Source organism: Seriola aureovittata, chromosome 22, assembly GCF_021018895.1.
Source record: "Seriola aureovittata isolate HTS-2021-v1 ecotype China chromosome 22, ASM2101889v1, whole genome shotgun sequence".
Classification (NCBI taxonomy): Eukaryota; Metazoa; Chordata; class Actinopteri; order Carangiformes; family Carangidae; genus Seriola; species Seriola aureovittata.
This window is the reverse complement of record NC_079385.1, coordinates 9,875,105-9,899,062: the sequence shown is the minus strand read 5'-3', so window position 1 is coordinate 9,899,062 and position 23,958 is coordinate 9,875,105. Positions and strand designations below refer to the sequence as shown.

The following is a 23,958-nucleotide window of genomic DNA, read 5'->3' as shown; positions in this document are numbered from 1 at the left end:
AGAGAGGGGTAATGAGGGCAAGTGAGAGAAGTGACGTAGAGAGGTCAGTTTCAGTCAGGCGGGATGACTGAAACCAAAACTATCTGCTAAGATGATCGCATGTTTATCCTCTGTCAAATGACACGCTTTCTATTTTGTGTGTCACTACAAAACTTGTTGGTATTATGTCATAACTTTTGCAAGATTGAGAATTACGGCTAAAACATTTGACAACATTTAGAAAAAAAAAAGGAACAGGAAGATTCTCAATGAAAGACATCACCAGCACCTCCAAAGCCAGGGCCATCTTATAAACACTGCTTAGCCTGACAAGTGAAACACACAGCAGTTTTGCTTTTAGTTGAATCACATGCTGAAAAGCAGAATAAAAAGCAAATATTCAACTCGTGTCTCAGATGAAGTGAGGTAGTGCAGTAAGTTGCTTCCTGTGCGTGTTGGCTGCTCTGAAAGCGCTCACTAAACACAGCCAGTGTACTGCATGCAGTCGCCTACTGAGGGGACCCGTTATTTATTCACAACAAACTGCTGCCGAGGAATATTCGAAAAACAACTGTAATGATCAATAATACAAATCTTTGATTGTACATATTGTATAAGTGTTAATTATTCACTAAACAAAGTGACATAAAAGTCCATTAGTGTTGCTCTTCAACAAAACAAGAAATTACTCCCAGCGCAAATCCAATCTTAGGAATTATGTTTTATTGGTGGAGAGTTTAAAAAATGCATGATACAAAATATTTATCTTTATTTTTCAAAGGCTTGGGATGCAAATCTCTGATGATGAGCTCTAAATGGATGGTGTCTTTTCAAAAATGTATGCACTGCACAAAGCCTTCTCCCAGCATGCAGTTTGAGAGGCTTTTTTCATAAATTTGTTATGAAATGTTGGTTGACAAATACGAAAACATGAATATTGAAAGCATTTACAGCATTTTACTTTATGAGTTGACACATTTAATATGCTGACTAAAAGCCTACAGTTCTAAATTACTGTGCGTGACTGTGTGTGTCTCTTGCGTTAGTGTGCATGTGTTTGTGTGTATGTATTGTATGTCTAAGCCACTTAAAATGCATTCTGCACAGAGAAGTTCACTTAGAAAAACATTCTTGTACCTCAAGGCTTCATAAACACCCTTGCATGCATTACATAGATAAGATGCTGCTGTGCATATTGTACAACTTCAAAACATGCACTCATTGCATTCATCAAAACCCGCATGCCTTATTAGAATGGAAGTGCATTAAGCTTTAATACAGACGCCTGAGAAGCCTAAACACAACTCAACAGCTGAGTCTACTGCGCAAGCACGCACACAGCAGCAGTGCGGACACAAAAGCCAGTTGAAGATTACCATTTAAATGCTTTACTATAACCACACACATTTGATTCTGGAAAATTATAACAAAGCAACCGTACAGATGTTGAAAGAACACATTGATAAGCAAATTTGCAGTGATGTTCTTTTGTATTTGTGGTAGAATGAACCAAAGAGCAAGCTGCAGTTTGACTATTTGACAGAAAAATCCAGAACAAAAGATGCTAACAGATATAGTGAGCTGCAGATGACATTTCGGGGGAAAAAACAGAATTATTTTCTGATAGAGCACATCTACAGTAATTTAGAATTCTCTCTCCCCCTCATTCTTTTTGCGGGTAACACACCTCACTGCAGGGAATACCACATCTAACTTTTGACTCTTTTAATATTCAGTGTTTGACAAAAAAAAAAAAAAAAAAAAGCCCACCGCTTTGCTCAGAAAGAAAACTGGTAGATTGTCAGAGAAGAAAACGATAAATAGCACTACAACTAGTGTGACTGAACCTTGTTGTGTGAAGATCAGAGTCCCAAAATCACACCTGACAATTCAAACACCAAAAGTTATACACACACATACACACACACTCTCACACTTCATGTCTCCCCTGTCTCGCTCTCCGGGGTGCTGCTTTATTAATGAGTTCGACACATTAAAAGCATCCGGAGGACGGGAAGTGTCACTCATCAAAAAAGGCTGTTTTTGAACAGTCTTGGCGCATGTTAAAGAATTATTCTCTTTCATAAGGACAAGAGACAATCAGTGATTGCCAGGGTTTTTTCAGATGACCAGACCGTGAATCCTTATTCTCAGACATGGCATGAATATTGTATGTAAAGTGTGCAAAGTTGGGTTTCCTAGTGGGAGAGAGGGAGGACTGAAGGCTGTAGACATTTGGTGCTGTTCATTATGACTGTTTGCAATGGGAAAGAGTGTGTGGTTTGTCAGTATGTGTTTGTCTATGCAGTTGTGTGAGGAAGAGACAACATGAGAGTGTGATTAATTTCATTGATTAAATGCAATGTTTTGGGTAAATACAGATATGTGTAAACCACAAATGAATTGAGCAGATCAATGAAATTGATTTTTTGTGAATAAACTTTCAGTCTAGCTCAATAAAAGCTGCTTTCTCAAGACTAACCTGCCAAGGCCAGTAATAACAAACCACCATATGACAGCTAAGTGAAAGCTTCTCTACACACAATCTACACAATAAAGTCAACCTGCAATCATTTGGCCCTTCACCTACCTAAAAATACACAGACACACCGACCACGGTATAACTACAATCCAGCAGTGTACCACTTCATACAAAGTGCACAGATATACATACTGTATACAATGTGCAACACACAGACACCACAGTACTAATGCCGGGCAATGACACACGCACACACAGTGTGCACTCACATACAAACACACTCACAGAGCTCCAGTCCTGTGTGATCTCGCCTGTGCCTTCCTGGACTAGAACAAATAATGGGGGGGAAGTCGACTGTGGGATTTTGAAGCTCCCCCTGTCAGTGACAGTGTCAGCCCTGCATCTCTCTCTACCAAACACACACCTTTGCTCCCCCCTTACTAAAACAGCATAAGGAACAAGGCCTTTGAATAATAAATACTCTAAAGTTTCTACACAGCTCTGGCCAGAGATGCCCATCCAGCAAACAATGTTGATGTGTAGAGGAGGAGAGCCATGGAAGGAGCCTGGATGAATACAAGATACATGTTCAGACACAACACAGGACTGAACAGGGGCTTCCAGGAAACGAGTTGGGCCTGCAGAGCAAGAGAGCTAGTGGCCTGAAACTTCAAAATCTCTGTGTACACACAGACAACTGACATTCCTGCAGAAGATGGTACAACTGCAACATAAGCAAAAAAAAGTTGGGAATATTTTACTTGTGAAATTTGAAGTGAAATTGTAGGAAGTGAATATTTCCTAATGAAAGAAACAATGCATGAAGTGTGACCAACCCTCCACATTTTGAGGCTGGTATATGGAGTGAGTATAATTGAGTCACCTCATGCATATGTTTTAGAGCATCTTGCCATTCTCCCAGTAAACATTGAGATTATTATTGAGAACTTGGCAAAATTTCCCAAAGGCCATGGGGCATACTGTATTAATGGCTTACTTTCAGACAGAGGGATGATAACGAAGTGGCCCTCCATGAGCGGCACAAGGTTGCCCCATACTTCACTTTCCTCCAGAGGTGTTACAGGGGACAGGGCAGAATGAGGGTTTGCTGATGAACAGGGGCCATTGTAGTAGTTGATGTGTCCATCGTCAGCCGATATTTAATCCTCCGGTTCCGCAGCGTGGCCTGAACATGACAGAAAATCATTAGCCACTGTGGGCCGTTAACTGTCACATGAGTGATTGAATAGGCAGTGAGCCATGGAGTTTTGTATGGCAGTTAAACATCTGTCCTGAAGACTTGTGGTGGCGGTCCATTGAGGTCAATGATGAGGCAGAATTGGCGGACAGCCACTCCTACTCTCTGAGGAATGGGGTTCATTGATGTCTCACAACTGAGGGGGGAACAAGTAGGGGTCAAGCCAACGTAGTTTACATCAGTGTTGGAAAAGTAACTGGCTCAAATAACGGTGTCTACTTTACTTGAGTATTTCCATTTTTATGCTACTTTATACTTCAAATCTGCCAGAATTTAGAGGTAAATGTTGCACTTTTTACTGAACTACATTTACTTAATAACTTTAAGCAACAAATAAATGATCCAATGAATCCAAAGCTACCCAATAGTCGTAAAGTATTTAAAATTAGTCTTACTTTTACCAGCTGCAACATGAAAGTAATGAACATTTTAATGCATCAATAATTATAATCCAGTAACATAATATTCATTATTGTCAAAAGGAATGGCGGCCTGGAATGAATACCATTGCATGCACTGGGCCTGTATGGACAGCCTCTGCATAATCTGGCACAACATACTTGACATTAAACGTATCCAAGTGGGCAACAATATCGTCTCAATGGACGGTCTAAAAATACCATACCATGCAACATTTTTCATCTAACATCCACCCTCTTGCCACACACATCCACTACACCTCCTTTCCTCTGAGCCTTGACATCCAGACCTTGCTTAGCTGGTCTATGTAACCTATACATAAGCTTGGTTGTGTTATCCACCAAGGCCGAATCTCCATACCATTCCCCCGTGGCCTCTGTCTGTGTCTTGGAGAAAGTAGGAGGCCCAGCTTTACACACCAGCTCCTTGACTTGGGAGGTGGGGGGTGGGGGGTGGGGTTGGGGGGTTCTCGAGGGTAAAACAGTCCAGTTTAAGAGGACAGACCACAGATGCCATTTATGTAAGTTAATTCTGCCTCTCCTTTTCACCATGCTACATGTTCATTAAAGTCACCGCTCTTAAATGTTTCTCTCCATTTCCCTTTTTTTTTTTTTTTATTAAAGGAATACATGAAAGAGGGAGAAAAAAGAGGCAGGAAATTGTCAAATTATAAATTAAGCTGCTGCTTCAATTATTTGCTTGGTTTGATAATAACATGTGGTTAATTTTTGAACGAGGTTAATTACAAGAGGGTTAATGATATTCTAATAAAAACCAAGAACTCATCACATTTTCCTGCTTAAATTACACTGACATATATGAACCAAATATTTTCTTCAATTAATTCATAATTGTTAATAAATATCTTACAATTCAGGGGGCACGCAGGCTGAGGCCATGTTTTGGAATGACATAATTGAACAGATTCTCGACACATTCTGTAACAATAATTGCGATAACCGACTTCTCACTGGAGGTAATCTGACTCTTGCTGTCTTTGGTAGGTGGCCAATTTATTTCATGAAGTGGGGCAGATATTGCACTTGCTGCACATGGTGTTATTGAGTATGAATGTGTGTGTGTGTGTGTGTGTGTGTGTGTGTGTGTGTGTGTGTGTGTGTGTGTGTGTGTGTGTGTGTGTGTGTGTGTGTGTGTGTGTGTGAGGGAGGAAGAGAATGAGAAAGAGAGAGCGAGAGAGGGACAAACATGGGGCAGGTAGGTGTGATCGCTCATTCACACTAGAGCTGCTTGACGTTGAGCCCTACAAGGCATGATTACGAGGCCCTGGGTGATCCTTCAGCTCTCCGTCTGACACTTGCTGCCTGTCCCCTTCTCTTGCTCTTCTCGCATCCCACCCCCTTTATTCCTCTCTTCTCATCCATCTCTCTATACCCTCTTTCTTTAACTCTATCTCCCTCTCCCTAAGTTTTTTTTTTATGTTGCAAGAGTGTTTTATTTACTTCCCATGCACTCGCGTGTCATGATGATGTGGTTCTGCCAGTCTGATAAATAAAGCTGTTTGTCTTTTTACAGTACCCAGGTCAGTTAGAGATAATGTCTCTTCATCGGCCTCAGCTATTTATCAGACTTCAGACATGCGTTTACTGCGTGAGTCCCCTGCGGCACATTTCAACAAGGCTATTAGATTTCATGTGCTGAGGTATAAGTGGTATCTACACTACAAGCTTCAGGGGTAAGAGTTTCCTCTTTTCAATAGTAAAATTAGGAATTTTACATTACACATTTGGGGTATTTAGTTGAAGCTTTCAGCCATAACAACTAATAGTGGAGTAAACAGCTGCATGGGGCTTTCTTACTTAAAACCATTCCCTTTATCATGTAATAACAAATGGAAGTGCTATTCATGTTGATTGTTTCCCATGCACTTCATTTTCATTAGACAGATTTACAGATTGCTCTGTGAGTTTGTTTGTCCCACCAGCCAGTGCTATAAAAACTAATATAGGCCCAGACTTTCATCTCATAAGATGCACTAATTTGCTTTTCCCCACTATCTGACACTTTAATCATCACTTTCATCTTCTCCACCACAAGTTCTGTTCACCCTCCTGTCATCAGTTTAATAACTGTCAAGAAAAATTGATCATGTAGCAACATGCTGCTAAACTTAACAGCAACAGGCCTAAACCACCATCAATGCACCATGGATTGGTAAAATAATGCAAGCATTACCACATCAAATTTTTGTACGATAACTCATTTTTAACACTAAATAATAATAATGTTTGACCTCCACGGGCAAGATGCCAACCATTTACAAACTCCACAATGAGGAGAGCAGCCACCCAAATGACAGCAATGCAGGCAGTCAGTATGAAATGGAAAGATGCAAACCCACACTCATGATCAGTTTTAAGATTCATACACATTAAAATGAATTTAAACATTCTGATAGAACTTTTTTTTGTTTGGACAAATCAAATTTATCAGTTACACACACACACACACACACACACACACACACACACACACACACACACACACACACACACACACACACACACACACACACACACACACACACACACACACACACACAGCCAACTAATAAAATGTAGTTCCTGCAGAATTCCCTGCCCACACTAAGGTGAAAGAGAAGGAAGTGCAAAAAAATTGGTTTTGTTAGGTTTCATTGCAAAATTCAGAAAATGAGGTAAATCAAATATTGTAAGGCAGTAACTAAGAATAAAAATCATTCAATTTCAATCTAGATTTTTGAAATAACACTGAAGTCTAAGAGTCCAGGTGACAAGATGAGATAGAGACTGCTGGAGCCTTGGTGGCAAAAAGTTAGAGAGAGTGAGATGATAAAATAGCTTGAATTTAAGCTCATAGTCTGAGGGTTTAATCTCCTCTTGTTAGAAGGACACAGGGGACTTGTGGTGACTTTTTAGGGGGCTAAAATATTACCATGATGGGCTAGCAGCATCCTTTCATGCTCTATCCAACAGAGTTCATATAGACATGCTTGGCTTAAAACCACCTTGTTAACAAAAAAGAGAGTGAACAAAAAAAATTGCACTCTGTAAAAATCCTGACACTTCTGCAGTGTGCGTACTTGAATTTTCAAACACTTGTCTTTTCTTTACCATAATAGATGTCAGTTTTCTCTGATGTAGCTCAAGTAGGGGGAGCAGCACGTAGGGTCTCACTCTTTCTGCATTTGAAGCTATCACTCAATAGCGGATCTGTGTTGTTCGACATCAAACGAAAGAGACATTCGCGGCATCACCTGCAGAGCGCTCCAAAGGGATGAAGCAAAATATCTTCAAATCACTTGTCCAAGACATTTCCCCCTATTAAGGCTGCCTCCACACGGGCTTTAAGGCGGAGACAGGCCCTTTAGATAAGCTAACCAAACCTGAGTGTTACAGCGGGGAGATCAGACACAGAGTCTGTGTTCTATTACAGAACTCCCTTAAAATGGCATGCCATTAAAAAACTAAAAAGGCTCATTATTTAAAAGTGTTAAACAAGTAGAATGATTTGACTATTTATCTGTAAACAGCAAATAGGAAAAAATTAGATTATCCACATATAACTATAGAGAGTAGTGTTTGACAAAGGGAGAAGAACAGGAATGCTCTACATATCATTCCTCTTAATGTGATCATTGTATACATCACACATTGTTGCAATTGCAGTTTTCCATATTTATTGTCTTTAATAAGCTGATTGACAACTGTCTGGTCACAATGAATAGATAAGTGTAAATACAAAAGTGAGCCAGTCATTTTGTTTTTGTTTCATACATTTTGAACACAGTAAATTATGAGGTTGCTTGTCAGCAAAGATTAATTTTTGGTCAAACATCTATTCATTTTGAATCAAATGTAGAAATGTTTCAAGTCGTCATTGCACCTGTGTGTGTGCCTGTTGTATTTGTATGAATGTGTATCACTCCCAACAGTGAATATATGGTACCAGCACTACAGTGCTAGGTGCGTTTTGGTGTATGTGTATGTGTATGTATGTGAGTGTGTGTGTGTGTGTGTGTGTGTGTGTGTGTGTGTGTGTGTGTGTGTGTGTGTGTGTGTGTGTGTGTGTGTTGTAATCTCAGCAGCAGATCATGTTTTCTAGGCCTCAGATGAGGCAAAGCAGCTTTGGCAGCGGGCCGTTTCATCTCAGGCACTGGGGCCCAAAACAAAGAGAAAATGATTGATTGGATGATGAATTATTTAGAGGTGGAGGGCTGAGGAACGAACCAGCCATGCTGGAGAGAGAGAGGGAGAGAGGGAGAGAGAGAGTAAGGAAACAAGAGAGAGAGAGAGTTCAACCTCCCTTTATCACTCTCTCTCCTTGTAGAAGATGGGAATCCAAGTAAAAACTTTCCCCTAATTGTACTAATGCGTGTCACTGCAAATTTGCCAAAATAAAATATTGATGTGGACGCAATGACAGGGCTGCACAGTACTGAGCGCTGATTGGAGAGGAGAGGTGTTTGCTCAGGGATCTATAGGACGTTTGAACCTACATGTAACACTACACCGAAGGCAAAGGGGGAACAACCCTCCTCAGCTCCAGACATCTATCCTTTCACCACACTCTGTCTGTATCGCAGCATATTTAAAGAGAAAACCACTATCACTAAATGTTTACCTGTACACTTACCTGTAGATAAGCCCATATTATTCGAATGGCGGCATGAAAACAACACTTTCTAAAATGTCAGCGACAGAACTGTGTGAGTGAACACAGCTACAGACACTTGTGTGATGCCCAGTTGGACCACAGGGGGCACTGATGTGATATATGAAAAAGAAACAGACAAGAGGGGAGAGAGAGTGCGAGAGACGGAGGAAAAGACAGTGGGGGTGAAAGAGAAAGGGAGAGAGACAGAGAGGGAGCGAGAGGAAGAGAAATGCAATGAGGCAAGGCTACAGGGATGAACGCAAAGCGTCTCTCTCCCTCCATTTTTTCAATATCCCCTCCTCATGAAATTTCATTTGGATTGTAAATGTTCAGTAATTTACCATCATAAATGTGTAATGGGCCCCTGAATCCAATGACATTGTGCTGGCTAATCAACTCATTTGAAAATGAATATAGATCTATTAAAGGGAACTCAGCATTTCCCCTTTGTTAAGACTGGCATGCTGTCAAACATGGGAACACTTCCTAAAAGGGGGTTTTTGGAAGAAGGGATCCTCTTCAGGGAAAAGAAAAAATAATCTACTCATCAGATGTTTTGATCTTAAATAGAGATGATGAATGAGATTAAGTGCTTGTGCTAAATTCTGATTTGTTTTGTCATTAGAAATCTGACATGGAATCGACTTAAGAGAAAAGAGGCTCATTTAAAACCTCATTCAAAAAATAAAAGCAGTGACAGGAAGTTAATGACACTTCATTTTCAGTTGGGAGAATATAGCGAAATTAAATTCTTGAATTTTAAACTGTTTTCTCGGTCCCACGGCAGACAGCCACAGAATCCTCCAAAAAAACACACAATAACACACACAGAAGGATTACTGCTTCTTATCTATGAGAGACGGGCCTGAGGCGCTACCTACAAACACTTAATCAAAAACCAAGTTCAACTCATGGCAGCCAGTGACTCTTAGAAATAGAGAGTGATGGGGAGAGTGTGGAATGCAAATTGCGAGTGTTGCAACTCTGTCAACGTGTGTGTGTGTGCATGTGTGTGTACAGTACGCTTGACTCTCAAAACGAGTAAATCAGCCGCCGGTAAAAAAACCAAATAAGTGACAGTGGATGTCAATGAAATTCACAGAGTTTTGAGCGATGTGCTCTAAGTATGCGTAAACCTCTCAGGAAGAGACACATAAAGCCATTTGTGTAGCTTTACAATCATCCATTTTTCAGATTACAGAAAATGTTTTCAAAAACGTGTGTGTCAGTGACCGTAGACAATCATGTTATGATTATGTCAAAAATTCTGCTGGGCTTACATGGTCAAATTCATCCATATGTCTGAAGGTGTGCTGAATTGTTAAATAAATATAGCCATTATTAATTAGCAGTTATTAAGTTGTGACTTTCAAAAAAAGAGAAATCCCCACCTTGTTTGAATTTATTTATAAACTATGGTGACAGAAACGGTGGCTTCAGACACTAATGTAACTGTGCTCGGATTATGAGGACAAAGAGTTTCACATTATTTGCTTTCAGGTGGACGGGGAGATTGATACCACTCTCGTGTCTGTCCGCTGATTATGAAGCTACAGCCAACAGCTAGTGAGCTTAGCTTAGCACAAAGATTGGAAACAACAGGAAAGAGCAAGCCTGGCTCACTTCAAAGGTAACAAACCCACCTACAGTCCTATCAGCTAAAGCTCACTAATTAACATGTTGTATCTCATTTTACCATATCTCACAAGGGTAAAAGGAAAATTATCTGGGAGGTTACTCAAGGAAGTTACTGGTCCAGCATATAACTTGCCGTAAAACTGTAAATTTGTCATTTTGACACTTCAGCTTCCCCTTAATTCCAGTCTTTGTGCTCAGTTAAGATGACCTGCTGCTGGCTGAAGCCTTATATTTAACAGACAGACAACAGAGTGGTATCAATCCTCTTATCTATCTCAAGAATGTTTCCCTTAATGTCAAACTATTCCTTTAAACCCCCAGCCTTGTATAACTAAGCTAAAACTGGCCTCACAGACATCTTTAAAAATGCATACAGAATCATAAAAAGAAAAGTAAGTCAGTTTGTTTCACATGACTATGTTGTGTGTGTTTGCACCAGTTCTTGTTTATTGAACTAGATGTCCTCGGATAATCAGTACTTCAATTTTCAGCTTATTGTAAAACTTGTATTTACAAAAAACAGAAGAAAGACAGAAACAAACAGGCCTCTGAGAGAAACTACAACTATACTACAATCTGGGCTGAAGTCCCAGAAGTTACTGCGCCAACTTACATCACTGCTACAGTTTATCAGTCTGGCACTGTTCTGTACTTCTTGTTCACTTTCTCCTCAGTTCTCCCTCCTTCACAATCTTACTGCCTTCCTCTCCCTTTCACTCTTTCATTCCCTCCCTCCCTACGCTTTTTTTCTACCCATTTCCCGCTCTCGGCCCTGATGCAGCAATCAAGGAAAAGAACTCATTTATCAGGTCTGATGGCGGCAGGGGGTGTATTGTGCACTGGTGGGGGTGCTTGGTTAGCCTGAATGCGTGGCTTTAGGCTACTGCCCTGTTGTAAGGTCATTGTAATTAAGTCTTGGCTCACAGTGGTGGACTCTGCCTTTGAGGTTCAAATGTCTTTCCCCTCCATCCTCAAAAGTCCTTTCCAGCACCATTTGCTTGTGAGATCATACAAAAAAGTCTCATCCCACACCAAATATTAGGCTCTGTCTGTGAATATTGATTTATCTGTGGACTCAGATGGGTTGGAATGAGTTAGATTCCCCTAACTTCCTCAGTGATTACTTTGTGGAAATAGAATATTAGAGTTTCAGTGATTGCAGCAGATGGAAAGTGCAGGGTTCCACCGAACATTTAAGATTGTTAATCTGGGATTCTAAATTTGCTCTAACTTCAATTACAGGAATCTGGAGTGAGAAAGAAAAGAATGGTGATGACCTATTGATACATTTACAGTATGTCTATGTCATCTCTCTCCTGCTCTCCATTTCTTTCTTTGCTGCCTCTCGTTTTCTTGTTTTTAAACTTGTACTCTGACAAGAAGTATGCCATAAAAAGCCTTGACCACTCCACATCAAGCTCGTCTCCCTGTCCAAAAATCATGCACCACATCAAGTCAAGTCCAATCCAGTTAGAGCAGTCAGCTCAGTCAGGCCCCTCCCTGATGGGAAACTGGTCCAGATGTAGCTGCTGTTTGCCAGTCCACACAGCCAGCGTTCTTTTGTGTGCGTCACTGCGCTGAGTGGCCCCAGGTGTTATGGACAATTTTACATCTAGACACCGCCGTGCTCCCTTTTGCACTCCCTGTGCCCCCCTTCTCTTTCCTCTTCTTGTTGCTCAGACAAGTAAACAGTTTTTCCCTTTCAGCTGGGAAAAACCTTGTCAACCACCAATCTCAAGTCAGAACCCCAAAAATTCCTCCAAAAGCTCCAAGTTTTTGCTCGACTGAGTGAACTGCTGACTTATACTGTATGTCAATATTACTGTGGTGTGGCTGTACACTTTATCACCAAGTGCTTGTTGTGCTCCTGAAAATGCTCATTATGAGAGCTCAAATTCAGCATTTCTGGTAACATCATGCATGAAGCAGGGTGTTCTTGCTGATGCAGTTTTCACACAATCGACGCTCAATTCTTCCGTACGCTGAGAGAATATGATGATCTACAATAGCCAGAAGTCAATGCCCCTATGATGCAGTACTTTAGTGAATCTTTTCTGAACGGAAAGACAATTGATTATCAATTGTTCAATTCATAGTAAACTAAATGAATGCAAGCAGTTTATCATATTTAAGGGACTAGGTTCCCTTGAAAAAATGTTTCTTGACCCACTAAATGAGATATCAATCACAAGTTATCAATAACTGCCCTCTGGGGGTTAAAAAAGATGATAACCTGTGAGAAACACTGATATTGGAACGAAAGTTCTGCATGTGAAACAGTGTGACTAAAACTATAGTACCACAGAAACACTAAAGGATTACAGTACACATTAAATACCACGGTAGTGAATTCACATAGTTTTTTTCCAGGAAAAATCACATGTTTGGAAAAACCTACATTGTTACATAATAGCAGAGGCCAAGTATAAGGGGCATTGGCTGGTGAAGCGTCACTATAGGGTAAGTACTTTTTTTTCTACTTTCCAGGACACACGGACAGATGCCTGCAGACACACACATAATCATGGACGGGAATGCAGTCCATTCAGTGTATTCTTCCGTGACCACAGTATTCACAATGACTGTGAGGTTACTGTTCCCACAGGGAGGACAAAGACCACCAGATGATGCAGAGGCCCAGTTCGAACACTCTAAAGGATCTTTCTCTAACAAACTCCATGGATCCTTAAGGGTATTAGAACTTGGCCTTGGTATCATCGCATTTGTGCCAATGTTAAAACATTCACAAATGAAAATACAGTTTCAGACTGTATGAACATTAATAAAACCAACAAACTGAATTAGAATTAAAAATTGCATAGACTGTTGCTGTTTTCCCCTTTGAAACCATTAAAATGGTTAACAATGGAACAACAAATGGAAACTTTACTTTTTTTAAATTTTTCACATATCAAAGAGAAACTTTACAATCGTTTGTGCAACGTTTGATCTTTGTGACATGATGAACACAGACACCCGACAATATACAAGGCTCTTATTCCACTTACATAACATAGCTGGATTATAACTTTTTTTCTATGCCTCAAAATGCTCCTCACACGTCTGACAGTGGGCTGAGCTGCATTTCAACTAGCGGTGTACTGTGGCGTATCTTTGAACAACCAAACAACTCAAGTGAAGTGCCTGCAGTCCTTTAAGCACTTTATCCTCAGAGCTTCATTGGGCAACAGACAGGCAAAAAAAAAAAAAAAAAAAAAAAAAAAAAAAACAAGACAAAAAATGCAAATGAAGTCTTCAACACTTCTACATGCCATTCAAAACCAGCACAAAAAAGGCAGAGTACATTTAATATGTTTTTGAATGCCAGACTCATAACTGCACTTTACAACAATATGGAGAGAAAAAGATGGGGGGAAGTGGTAGAGAGAGAGAGTTAGAGAGACATGTTCTTTTCTGAGGCTTCTTAGCATCGCGTTGGGGATTCCATGTGTCTCATCGTCTTGTTTAGAGTGCATTAGCAGCCAATGACACAGCCTCCCTCCCTCCTCATCGCTCTAGTTTTCTTGTTGTCGGGGAAAGTGTCCTGAGGCAATAACAGCAACCATCAGCACTCCTCCTCCTCCTACACCTCCTCTTCATGCAGAGATACGCCGGGGCCTAATTTTCCATCAGCAAAGCATGAAATCAAGAGAGAATGCCACACAACAAGCACTCTTATGAGGGGACACTTTGCCAGTTCGCCCACCCATACAAGCACACACACACACACAAACCCGCACGCAAACACCGACACATGCAGAGACACGTCCTAACTTCTGAATAAATTATGAAATCAAGTGGATGCTAAGCTAAAGTGACAATCAGACGCTTGTTGATGAGATGACAAATGTGACTTTGGGAGATGGTTTAGAAATTTCATGAAATTAGTTGCCGGTTGTTATTTTCAGACTTTGTTTTTCTTTGACACAAAGATGATACTAAGTATTCAGATCATTTTTAATTTCAACTGGTTACTGTATCCAAATGCTTGCTATAATATATTGTTACAACTTCTGTTGTTACAAATGTAAACTGTAAAAAAATTTTGATTAAAAAAAAAAAAAGACAGGCTAGGTCTTGTGTGCAAGCAGCTTATTACAAGCAACTGTTACATTTTATGGTTAGTCAACCTCTAGCGGCCGAACTAATTTTGAAGGGGGCAAAGGAGGAAGTCAGTTGACCTAGTATAAAGACTAACACAGTCCACGTTAGGAGGAGGTTGGCGTGGATGAATGGGTTTACAAATGTTGATTCTTTTGTCCGTCACAATTTGACAACCAAGTTGTTTTTATGCCGAAACCTAACCAAACCATGAACGTTCCACACCCTTAACTGTGTGTTTATTGTTACCACTACGACACAGGTCCAGTACGGTTGCTGCTGGTACACTCCTGCAGGACGTATTATTGTTTCCGTGACGACAAAGGACCGGTACGCCTGCCACTTGTACAGTCCCATGGGCTGTATCTGAGAGTAGCGACAGACGACCTATATTGTCGTTTAGGTTGTTGAATGAATTGCTGAATCTGATATAGTAAGACAGAAATCCTACTGCACTGACATGTTCAAACTTTACAGCTTCAGGTGAACTCTGTTGCCGGATCAGTTTTCAGATCTATTCTCAATATATTTTTGAGAGCGAAGTAAAGGTAGGAGCTTTGGTTCGTGTGGTAATATGATTTCTACCTGAAGGTATCTGAGATTTCCTGTGGTTTCTCACCATAAACCAGGTCTCCCCTGTTTCTCTGAAGAGGACAATGGTATGATATGATATTATATTATATGATATATGTAAATTACAGCTATACAACACTTTGACTCTTGCAACAATGCAAAATGATAGACTATCCAAAATGTCAAATTACTGCTCACTATAGAGTGCTTTACTGTACAGAATGTGTAGTATGTAGAGAAGAATGAATGAGTGAGCATTGCAGTAATGTCAGACACAGCTTGAGCCTCTCAGACTGATGTTTCCCTTTCTATTTTGTGTGTGATCTCAATAGCTATGTACGTCAGTATCCATCAGTACACAGATATTGAGATAATGTCCTGATTTTCTGATCTGACTGCAGTGTTTCCCTTACAGTGTGTCCCTTGTTATCTCTTTACCAGTTCTCTCTTTGTGTCATTCAGGGTGCGCATGAGAGCATTCTGAGTTTGTGTACTGGGACTGTGCTCACTGTCCAATCACAAAACGTAATTAAATCTCACCAATTCTGGTTGGGTTGGTGAGGGATGTTATTTGTTTGACACAATGTGAAGAAATGGCTTCAATCTTTTAGTTGTTTATTTGTTACTAAGTACTTGGCAATTACTTATATATGGATTTATGGTATTACTTAATAATTATTTTAAGAAAGCCACCCCTCCCCCAGTGAGCTGCTGCCAAAAATAAATTATAATTCTGTGGAAACACTGGACAGTGACTGGATGCTTTGGGTCACAGTTGTAACTATGGGCAGACAGACTAATTATCTGTCTGAACTGGACAAGAAAAATAAGACAATGACAGAGGAGCAGAAAAATGAACTCCTTTGAGAAGGTTCCTGTGACTCAAGAGGGCCAACATTGTGTTTTCAGAGATCATGCAGCCAAGCAGAGACACTGAGCAGATGTTATCAGAGACCAACTGCTAGGATAAACTGAACAGTACTGTATCTCAGATTTCTATCAACTTAAAAATAAGGCAGTTAGTTATTAGGACAGTAACACTGACAAACACTACAGAGAGTGGAAAACTCTTTCTCTACAACACACAAACACAGAGAGAAGAAAAAGATCTCACTGCGCTGACTGACAAAGATGCCCTGCAATATAGATGATGAGAACAAAGCTCCGAATAACAAACTCTACTCATATTGAGGCGATTTCCTTTTCAATAATGAATCGCCATCAGCATCAGGCGTCAATACTTCACGTCTCTGTGTTGTGTGTGCCGGCGTGTGTGTATATGTGTGAGTGGAGGGGAAAAGGAAAAAAACATCTATCCTCAACGAGAACAAAACTTCTATATTTAATCTGTGCTGAGAACAAGCAGGCATGCAAAGTCAAAAACAAAACGGGGATGCAAGCTGAGGCTTTCTGTGGCATGCAAATCACATCCGGACCAACCAGCTGCTGTGAGCTTATCCCCCACATCTTCGTGATTGACAGGATTTTTAAAATGTGTAGATTATAAATATTTATAATTGACTTAATATTGACTGTATTCTCTCTGTTTGGTTGAACTTGTATGAGGAAAGAAAAAAATAAGGGGCAAAAAAAAGCTTTAATTTCGCAAAAAGCACAATACCACAATCCAGCTCATCCACAGCTCCGTCTTCACATAAATAACCCTCCCCGTGTGCCCCATAATGTGTGTGTGTGTGTGTGTGTGTGTGTGTCAATGTTCAGAAGCCTGTTTTCCTCACTGAAGATAATGAGCGTTACTTTGAATTTTGTGTAGTTGTGAGGTCCTTTAGCGTTTGACTGTTCTGAGAGAGGTCAGCACAGTCACTGTAAAGTCATGCTTGCCTTAAAAAAAAAAGGTGACATTTGGAAACATGGGCCGGATGTCCAGAAATTACACCAATAAAAGTACCAAGAGCGAGCCTAATCATGGGTGGGACAGAAGCCCAGTCTGGAGAAAGGGCAAATATTTAGTGTGGTGCAGCAGAGGCAGAGCTTGCCTGTTGTCGTAGCTCAGTTTATGTAGGAGAAACACAAGAATGCTTACGCAGTATACAAACACAAACACACTTGGAACTCTGTGTCGCCCTATGATCCTGTTGACAGCCCCTATTTTCCAGAAAGCACTGCACTTGCAATTTGAACCTGTGGTTGATCACAACAGAGTCTTTATTCTGCTTTGGTTTTGAGGAGAGTTGAGGAGAGGAGAGGAGAGGAGAGGAGAGGAGAGGAGAGGAGAGGAGGACATTTTCAGACTTTCTGCTTGTTTTTGCTTCTGTAGACCTCACTTGCTACTGTACTTAACTTATGAATCAAAGTTCATGTTCCGTTGAGGATGATGAAGAAACAACTGCAAATCAAGAGTGCCAAGGTGTCAGTCCAGATCCAGAAGAAAAGCCATGGTTGTAAGCAGGACAAGTGAAGGAGACACTATCCCAGTGTAGAACCGGGATGGGCCCGACCTCTAAGAAATTGAAATAGCTTTTGGCCTTTGATTGAATTGCACTATGTGATCTCACTATACTATATAAGCCCTCTCTGTGTCTCTGTCTGTCTAACTCTCTTTCAGCTCCACATCAAAAAGGCCATCTGCAGTAAAAAGGCCAGCCAACACACCATGTGCTCCCATCTCTTCCACAAGTTTCCTCTGCCCAGCATCCAGACACGGCACTGCCCACCGTCTCATCAATTTTCCTCTTTGATTTCATCACTGACTGAAACTAAAGTGGCATTACAAAGTTTTATTTTGCAACAGAGTAAGTTTCACAACTGAAACTGTGTGAAATTCAGAAACCCCAAGTTCTTATCTAATATATAAAAAAGTCTCTTATTAAAAATGTGGTGCCAAACAAATACACAAGGATTTATTTTACAGTCTCAAAAATGCCAACTGCTTTCAATCCCACAGAGCATTAGGATTTAAAGTGAGCATGAAACACAAACCCTTCAAGCAGATTAAATTTCAAATCAAGCAGGCCATGTAAATGATGTGGTGACAGGGGGCCCAGTGCAATTAGCATGCCAGGCTAGTGTTAAAGCAATTAGGCAAAACAGACGGCTAGAGCACCAGGGCTAAGCATGGGAAGGGAGGAAGGACGAATATTTCCATATTGCTCTTCAGGACATGCGTGCATGTGTGTGCATGATGTGTGTGTGTGTGTGTGCATGTACGGTTTGTTTGAGGTCGTTCGACACTCAACTTGTTTGTGAAATTCTCAGAGGGAATCGGAGGTTAATGGGAACTAGACTTTGTTTACTGACAGGGTATCCAGACATTTTGGAGAGCAAACGAGGGAAAAAAACTAAATAACAAATGCTGCGTTCCTTGTAACAAATAGAAAAAAATAAAAAAGAAACAGAAAACATTGACTCTCGTGTTGCTTAGGGGAATCACAAAAACATTTACTGGTAAACAAGCCCAGAGCGGAAACTCTGGGAACCACTTTGGGGAAAAAGCAGACACATTTGGGCAAATCTCTCAGGTGGAGCCATCAAAAGCTGTGTCGGCTTGTACACAGAGACGTGGCAGAAAGGACCACCTGGAGACAAGGAGTGACATTCGTTTGAGCGTAAATTACTCAAACAAGCATGCCGGGGAATGGCATTTAATACTTGATGTTTCCCAGTGGGAACAGTGGTGGATGCCTCCAATTCAAACAAGGAGTTATGATATACAAACACTACTAAAAACAAACATACAGTACATTGCACAGGAAGTTGTGTATGATGAGACACGGGGTCTTTTGGGATACAAAGTGGGACAGTCATTTATCTCTGTCTCAGTCTCCGTCAGCAACATGGGAAGAAAAGTAGTAACAATGAGGAGGAGGGGGGCATAAAGTTAGTATTTTATAGTAGCGCCTCACGTTGAATATTTTGCTCCAGTGCAGAGGATCTTTTTCTAGTGTGCTATGTGCACAGTCCAATATGATGAGATACAGGTTTCATTTACATTTCCTTGCTGCACAAACAAAGTCATACCCGACAGGTACTTCAATAAGAAGCTAAGTAGGTTTCACACTATGGTTATGATTTTATTAGATACAACTGTACAATTTAATGCAATCTAATACAACAGCCCTGTAACAAATCTAATATTTGTGAACCTAATCTACAGGTGTCTCAAAAGGAATTGATTCAATGCTATCACTTTTGAGACTAGTGATGATGTTTCACTGCATTTAACTGAATGATATCGAGAGGTGTCCTTCAAGTATGTAAACAAAATTTAAGTTTAAAACAAAGAAATTAATTTAAGTATTACACAAGAGGCATAAAACAATGCAGTGAAACCAAAAATTTGCACAAATCTCACTCTTTTTCACAATCATAAGTTTTCTGTACACATAATGAAAAAGGGGAAGGACAAATGACATGGTTAAAAAGGAAATGATGCATACTGGTATTCGAATATTTGCTGACTCCAAGTTTTGGTCTGTGTTTGGTGACAGTCGCAATGTTTTTTGAAGAGGTTCAGACAAAATGCTAGACTGTGTGTGTGTGTGTTTTCCGGTCACATTTTCCTGCCATTAAACCATGAGACCTGAGAGACCAGCCAAACGAGAACATAAGCCAAGACATGTATATATGTGTTTTTATGTCAGGGGTTGCTTAGATACCACTTCCCTACCATGTGTTGAGGTGAAACCTAATTACAGGACTAAATGTGTATTAAAGCGAGGTAAATAACACACTTGAACTCGGGGGAACTTAGCAGCTGCAGTGGCAGTTTGCGTCAAAGCACACCACAGACGTCCAAACTCATCCAATAAAAAGACAAAAGGCAGAGTCTCTGTCAATTTGATTGCTTTAGTTTTCCCTATTCATGCAAAATCTATCAATATTTACATTTTCTTTACAGGATTTTTAAAAAATACCACCACGTATCCATAAAATGAGAGTAATCACATCAGCAGGATCATGCAAAATGTGGTATCTAGCTTTTCCTACCACATATTTTCACACTGCTACTAATGATTAATGTGCTCCAAAGAACCCCAGCTCATTATATAATACTAACAGAGACATTTCCTTTAAAATAGTCCTAATGTACACAACTCCATTAACTGAAATTTAGATTAAATGGAAATTTCAGAGAATGTACTAATTAGTTCAAGTCACTGCCATGAATAAATGCTATGTAGAACAACCTATCATACTATGTAGTGCCATATGGTCGACATGGCCTATGGGCTCTGTGAGAATTATTTCATGGAGAGAGTCCAAACCAAGCAGGTGAGGCAGTGTTTTGGTTTCAGTGTAGCATCAGGCTTTACAGACAGAGGGAAGCAGAAAGAGAAGTCTTTCATGAATAGAGAGAGACATGAGAAAGGGATAAAAAAAAAAAAAGGTCAAATCCAAACGGACAGAGAGAGGAAGACGCTATCACAAAAACAGACACCCAAAACTGAGCCACACAGTGAAATCTGGCTTGTAGCCAAGTGAAACAAGTGGCATGATGTAGCTGACTGCTGTATCCTAGTAACACAAAGCCCAAAGAAAAAAAAAAAAAACAATGGATGAATACAAATCATTCCCAGACTGAGCAATATTTTCCTCCACAACAGGAAAGATGACAGCTGTGAGGGGTATTTCACACAAAGCTTGCTAGCCTGTTTGGTGCTAACTTGTTATCATCGAGCACAACTTTTGGGACCCCCCCAATTTCACCAAGGTGAACTTTTAATAAATAAAACTGGACCCCTCAAAAAATGTTGGTTACCTAGCAAACTGTAACTGTACAGAATGGCAGCCACAACACACATGTAAATCTTACTAAAAAGCCCTAAAGAACAATAGCATTTAACTTCATTGACAGCTGCATATCAATCCTGCTACTTCAACAAAACCGGTGTGTTGCAGTAAATGTGAAAAAGAAAGCACAAGTGACTTACTTACTGGAGGAGTTTTCACTTTTTCCAACCAATGTGTATCAGAACAGAGCCTTCAGCCGGGGTTTTTTGTCGTATATCCATAGGTTTTTACAGAAAGGGTAAAAGCCAAGCCTCTGTATATCACAAAATAGCTGCCTCTTTTTTAGCTTTCAAGTAGGTCTTCTTCTTCTTCTTAACAACAGATATTTGACTTCTTAAAGCAAAAAGCACAAGTGGAATTGGACTCTAACCTAAGCTAGACAGCTAGCACACACATTACCAGCACTTTTGAAATGGAACACCTAACTGAAATGCAGCCCTCGTTACTGTTATTAATTACACCTGTGTTTTCTTAGAAACTCCAAAATAAAAGTCCACAACAGAATGTTGTACAAAATGTAAAATATTTTTCAAAAGTTTACTTTGAAATGACTGCATAGGGTACATACTGTATTTTCAGGCTATAATTTTACTGATAATGACAGTCCTGTACCAAATTATGCTGGTACATTGTGCACAGTTTTCCAGTAAGGAAGTTAATGTTGCTTAGTTTCTTTTCACATTTATTGTTTTTGTCGCTTGAGTGTGGATTTAACTGGTGAAGTATTGACATTGATGTAAAAGCTACAGTAGAGTTGTTTATGACGCATGAAAAAAAGCACATTGAAATCCTATTCAGCTCACTTACCATAACAACAAAATTACAGGGTACTGTACACACAAACTTTCAAGGATCTAACAGCTCACTGTGATTACACATCTTGAAATTTATGTCTATTTGCACATGTAACCCTCCTGCAGCGTCCAAAACCATCAAGTCATTACTTTGGATAACATTGTGCAATTTGTCAGCCTGACTGGATATAAGATTAAAACTCTATTTGTGGAAAACAATATTGTGTTGGTAAGTACACTGGATGCCTCTACTGAGACATTCAGTTGGACTTTGAGCTTTAGAGTCTTATATGGGTAGATAAGCTTTATACCTTGGGGATGGAAAAGTGCATAGTTGAGTGTAAACCAATGATCAACTAAAAGCTTGGCAGGATTATGTTGCGGCTTCCATGACTGTTTTATGACATGAGCTACCCGTTTTAAAGAGGAGGTTCTGTAGTTCATGGCACAGTATGGTCCCACAGTGGAAGAAGAGCAGTGGACTGCTTGATTTCATTTAAAACTTCAAAGCACTCTTTGATTATATAATTGTAACAGGAAAAGTTTAATGTTACACACTACAAACAAGCAAAAATACAGAGGAATATATACACTCCAAACAGAGACTGGCAAGACTGGCCCGCTTTCTGGAACAAAGTTTGGTGAAATTATACAAGAATCAATCTCAGGTACAGTCAGAGAGGGAAAGAGAGTGGATGTTTGCTTTCACCTGTCACATGCAGCCATTTCCTAATTTCCACACTATCATGAACAAGGCTCAGGCTTAGAAACAAAGGGCCCGCTAACAAAGCTTCCCATGGAGAATTGACTGCAGCCTTGGTTGCTATTTACATACAGATGCACTGGCAGGAATTTGCATAATGTTTTTTGTAGCTGGGTGCTCAGGGGAGCAGCATTGTAACATATTGGTGCCTAATGAACTCTGAAAAAAATTGATTTTCCACAGAGTAAATTAAGAAATGCATTATAGCTGTTAAAGCAATCTTGGGGGAAATCGGAGCCTTCCTTTGCTAAACTACGCTTGATAAGTAATAAATTACATGTTACACTTATTTGCTTTAATTCATGCTAATTTTGCCCAATTAATGTATCACTGTAGTTCTGAGGGCAGCCACTGGAGATTTAATTATTTATTGGGTTTTTGTGTGTGTATGTGCTTGTGTTGTATTGTTGGCATATGATGGTGTGTGTGAATATAGTATAAGATTGTTTGTAGATGTTGCTGTGCTACATGCAATTTGTATTTGTATTGTATTTGTATCTGTAGGCTTCTATGATAATAGTAAGTGTTTGTATGTGTGTGCAAGTGTGTGTGAATGTCCATCAGCAAGAGAGTTAAATCCCATGTCTGTCGGGACTTCCTGACTGAGGTCTGATTGTCTGTGGCTGCCGCCTCTCAAGGCTCTCTCTCTTTCTGCCACTCACACGCACAAACATACACACACTAGGACTAGTTTTGGCTGCCTTCTTTCCCTTCCTTCCTTCCCCTCCCCTTCCTTGCTAGCGAGAAGCGTGAGTCATTGTTTACAGGCCTTTCACTCTGCTGTCCTATCACCCTGCTCTGACGCTACTTTTCCATTTAATCACAGCCTCTGCATGTGGTGACATGACACCAGGCCTGGCCTTGCGTTTCCTTCTTGAGCTGTCTCCTGGGCCGACCGCCTTTGTCCACATGATAATCTGCCTGCAACTGGCTGCAGCTTTTCACCACTTATCTCCACAGTTTACGTTTTATCCAGGTGATGTTTGTATCCAGAGTGACTTCTAATGCACATACACAGGAGCAGGTAGGGGGTCTGGTGTGTTGCTCAGGAACATTGACATTTCTGTTGCCAGGGATTAAACATGTGACCATCCCGTAAAGGGTCTTACTAGCCTGATGGAACATAATTACAAAACACAATAGAAATCCGACTTTGAAGTATGAAAATAAGCAGAAAAATATCTATTTAGGGACGTAAAAAGGAAAAACTGTGACACTTTGCCCTTATTGGAATATCCACCCACCAATGTTTTAAGTCCAAACACACATATGTACACACAGACACACACCTTATTGGAAGAGTGAATGGAATCTCAAGCTGCTGCTGAATGTTCCTTTGCGAGCGTTTGGCGAAGCTGCCGGAAAAATTTACTGTTGAATTAGCCTTTTGTTTCAGCAGGCTGTAAAAGAGAAGAGGCCTCTGCCTCCCTCCTCATAACCTGCCACTGAAGAGATTTCTCCCTTAATAGTAATACATGGACCTGCTAACATAAAGTAAGTTCAACCAGAGAACTTAATGCAAATATGTGCAGTCACATACTATATG

At 40.2% G+C, this 23,958-nt stretch overlaps 1 long non-coding RNA gene across 2 annotated transcripts in view; it reads left to right on the top strand.

Moving 5' to 3' along the window:
• LOC130163739 (uncharacterized) overlaps positions 1–18,565 on the top strand; it is a 38,853-nt gene extending 20,288 nt beyond the window's left edge. For both annotated transcript variants that reach the window (XR_008826515.1, XR_008826514.1), the window contains exon 3: positions 17,671–18,565. This is a non-coding gene — a long non-coding RNA (uncharacterized LOC130163739). The remainder of the gene's footprint in view (positions 1–17,670) is intronic.
• The last annotated feature ends 5,393 nt before the right edge of the window (positions 18,566–23,958 follow it).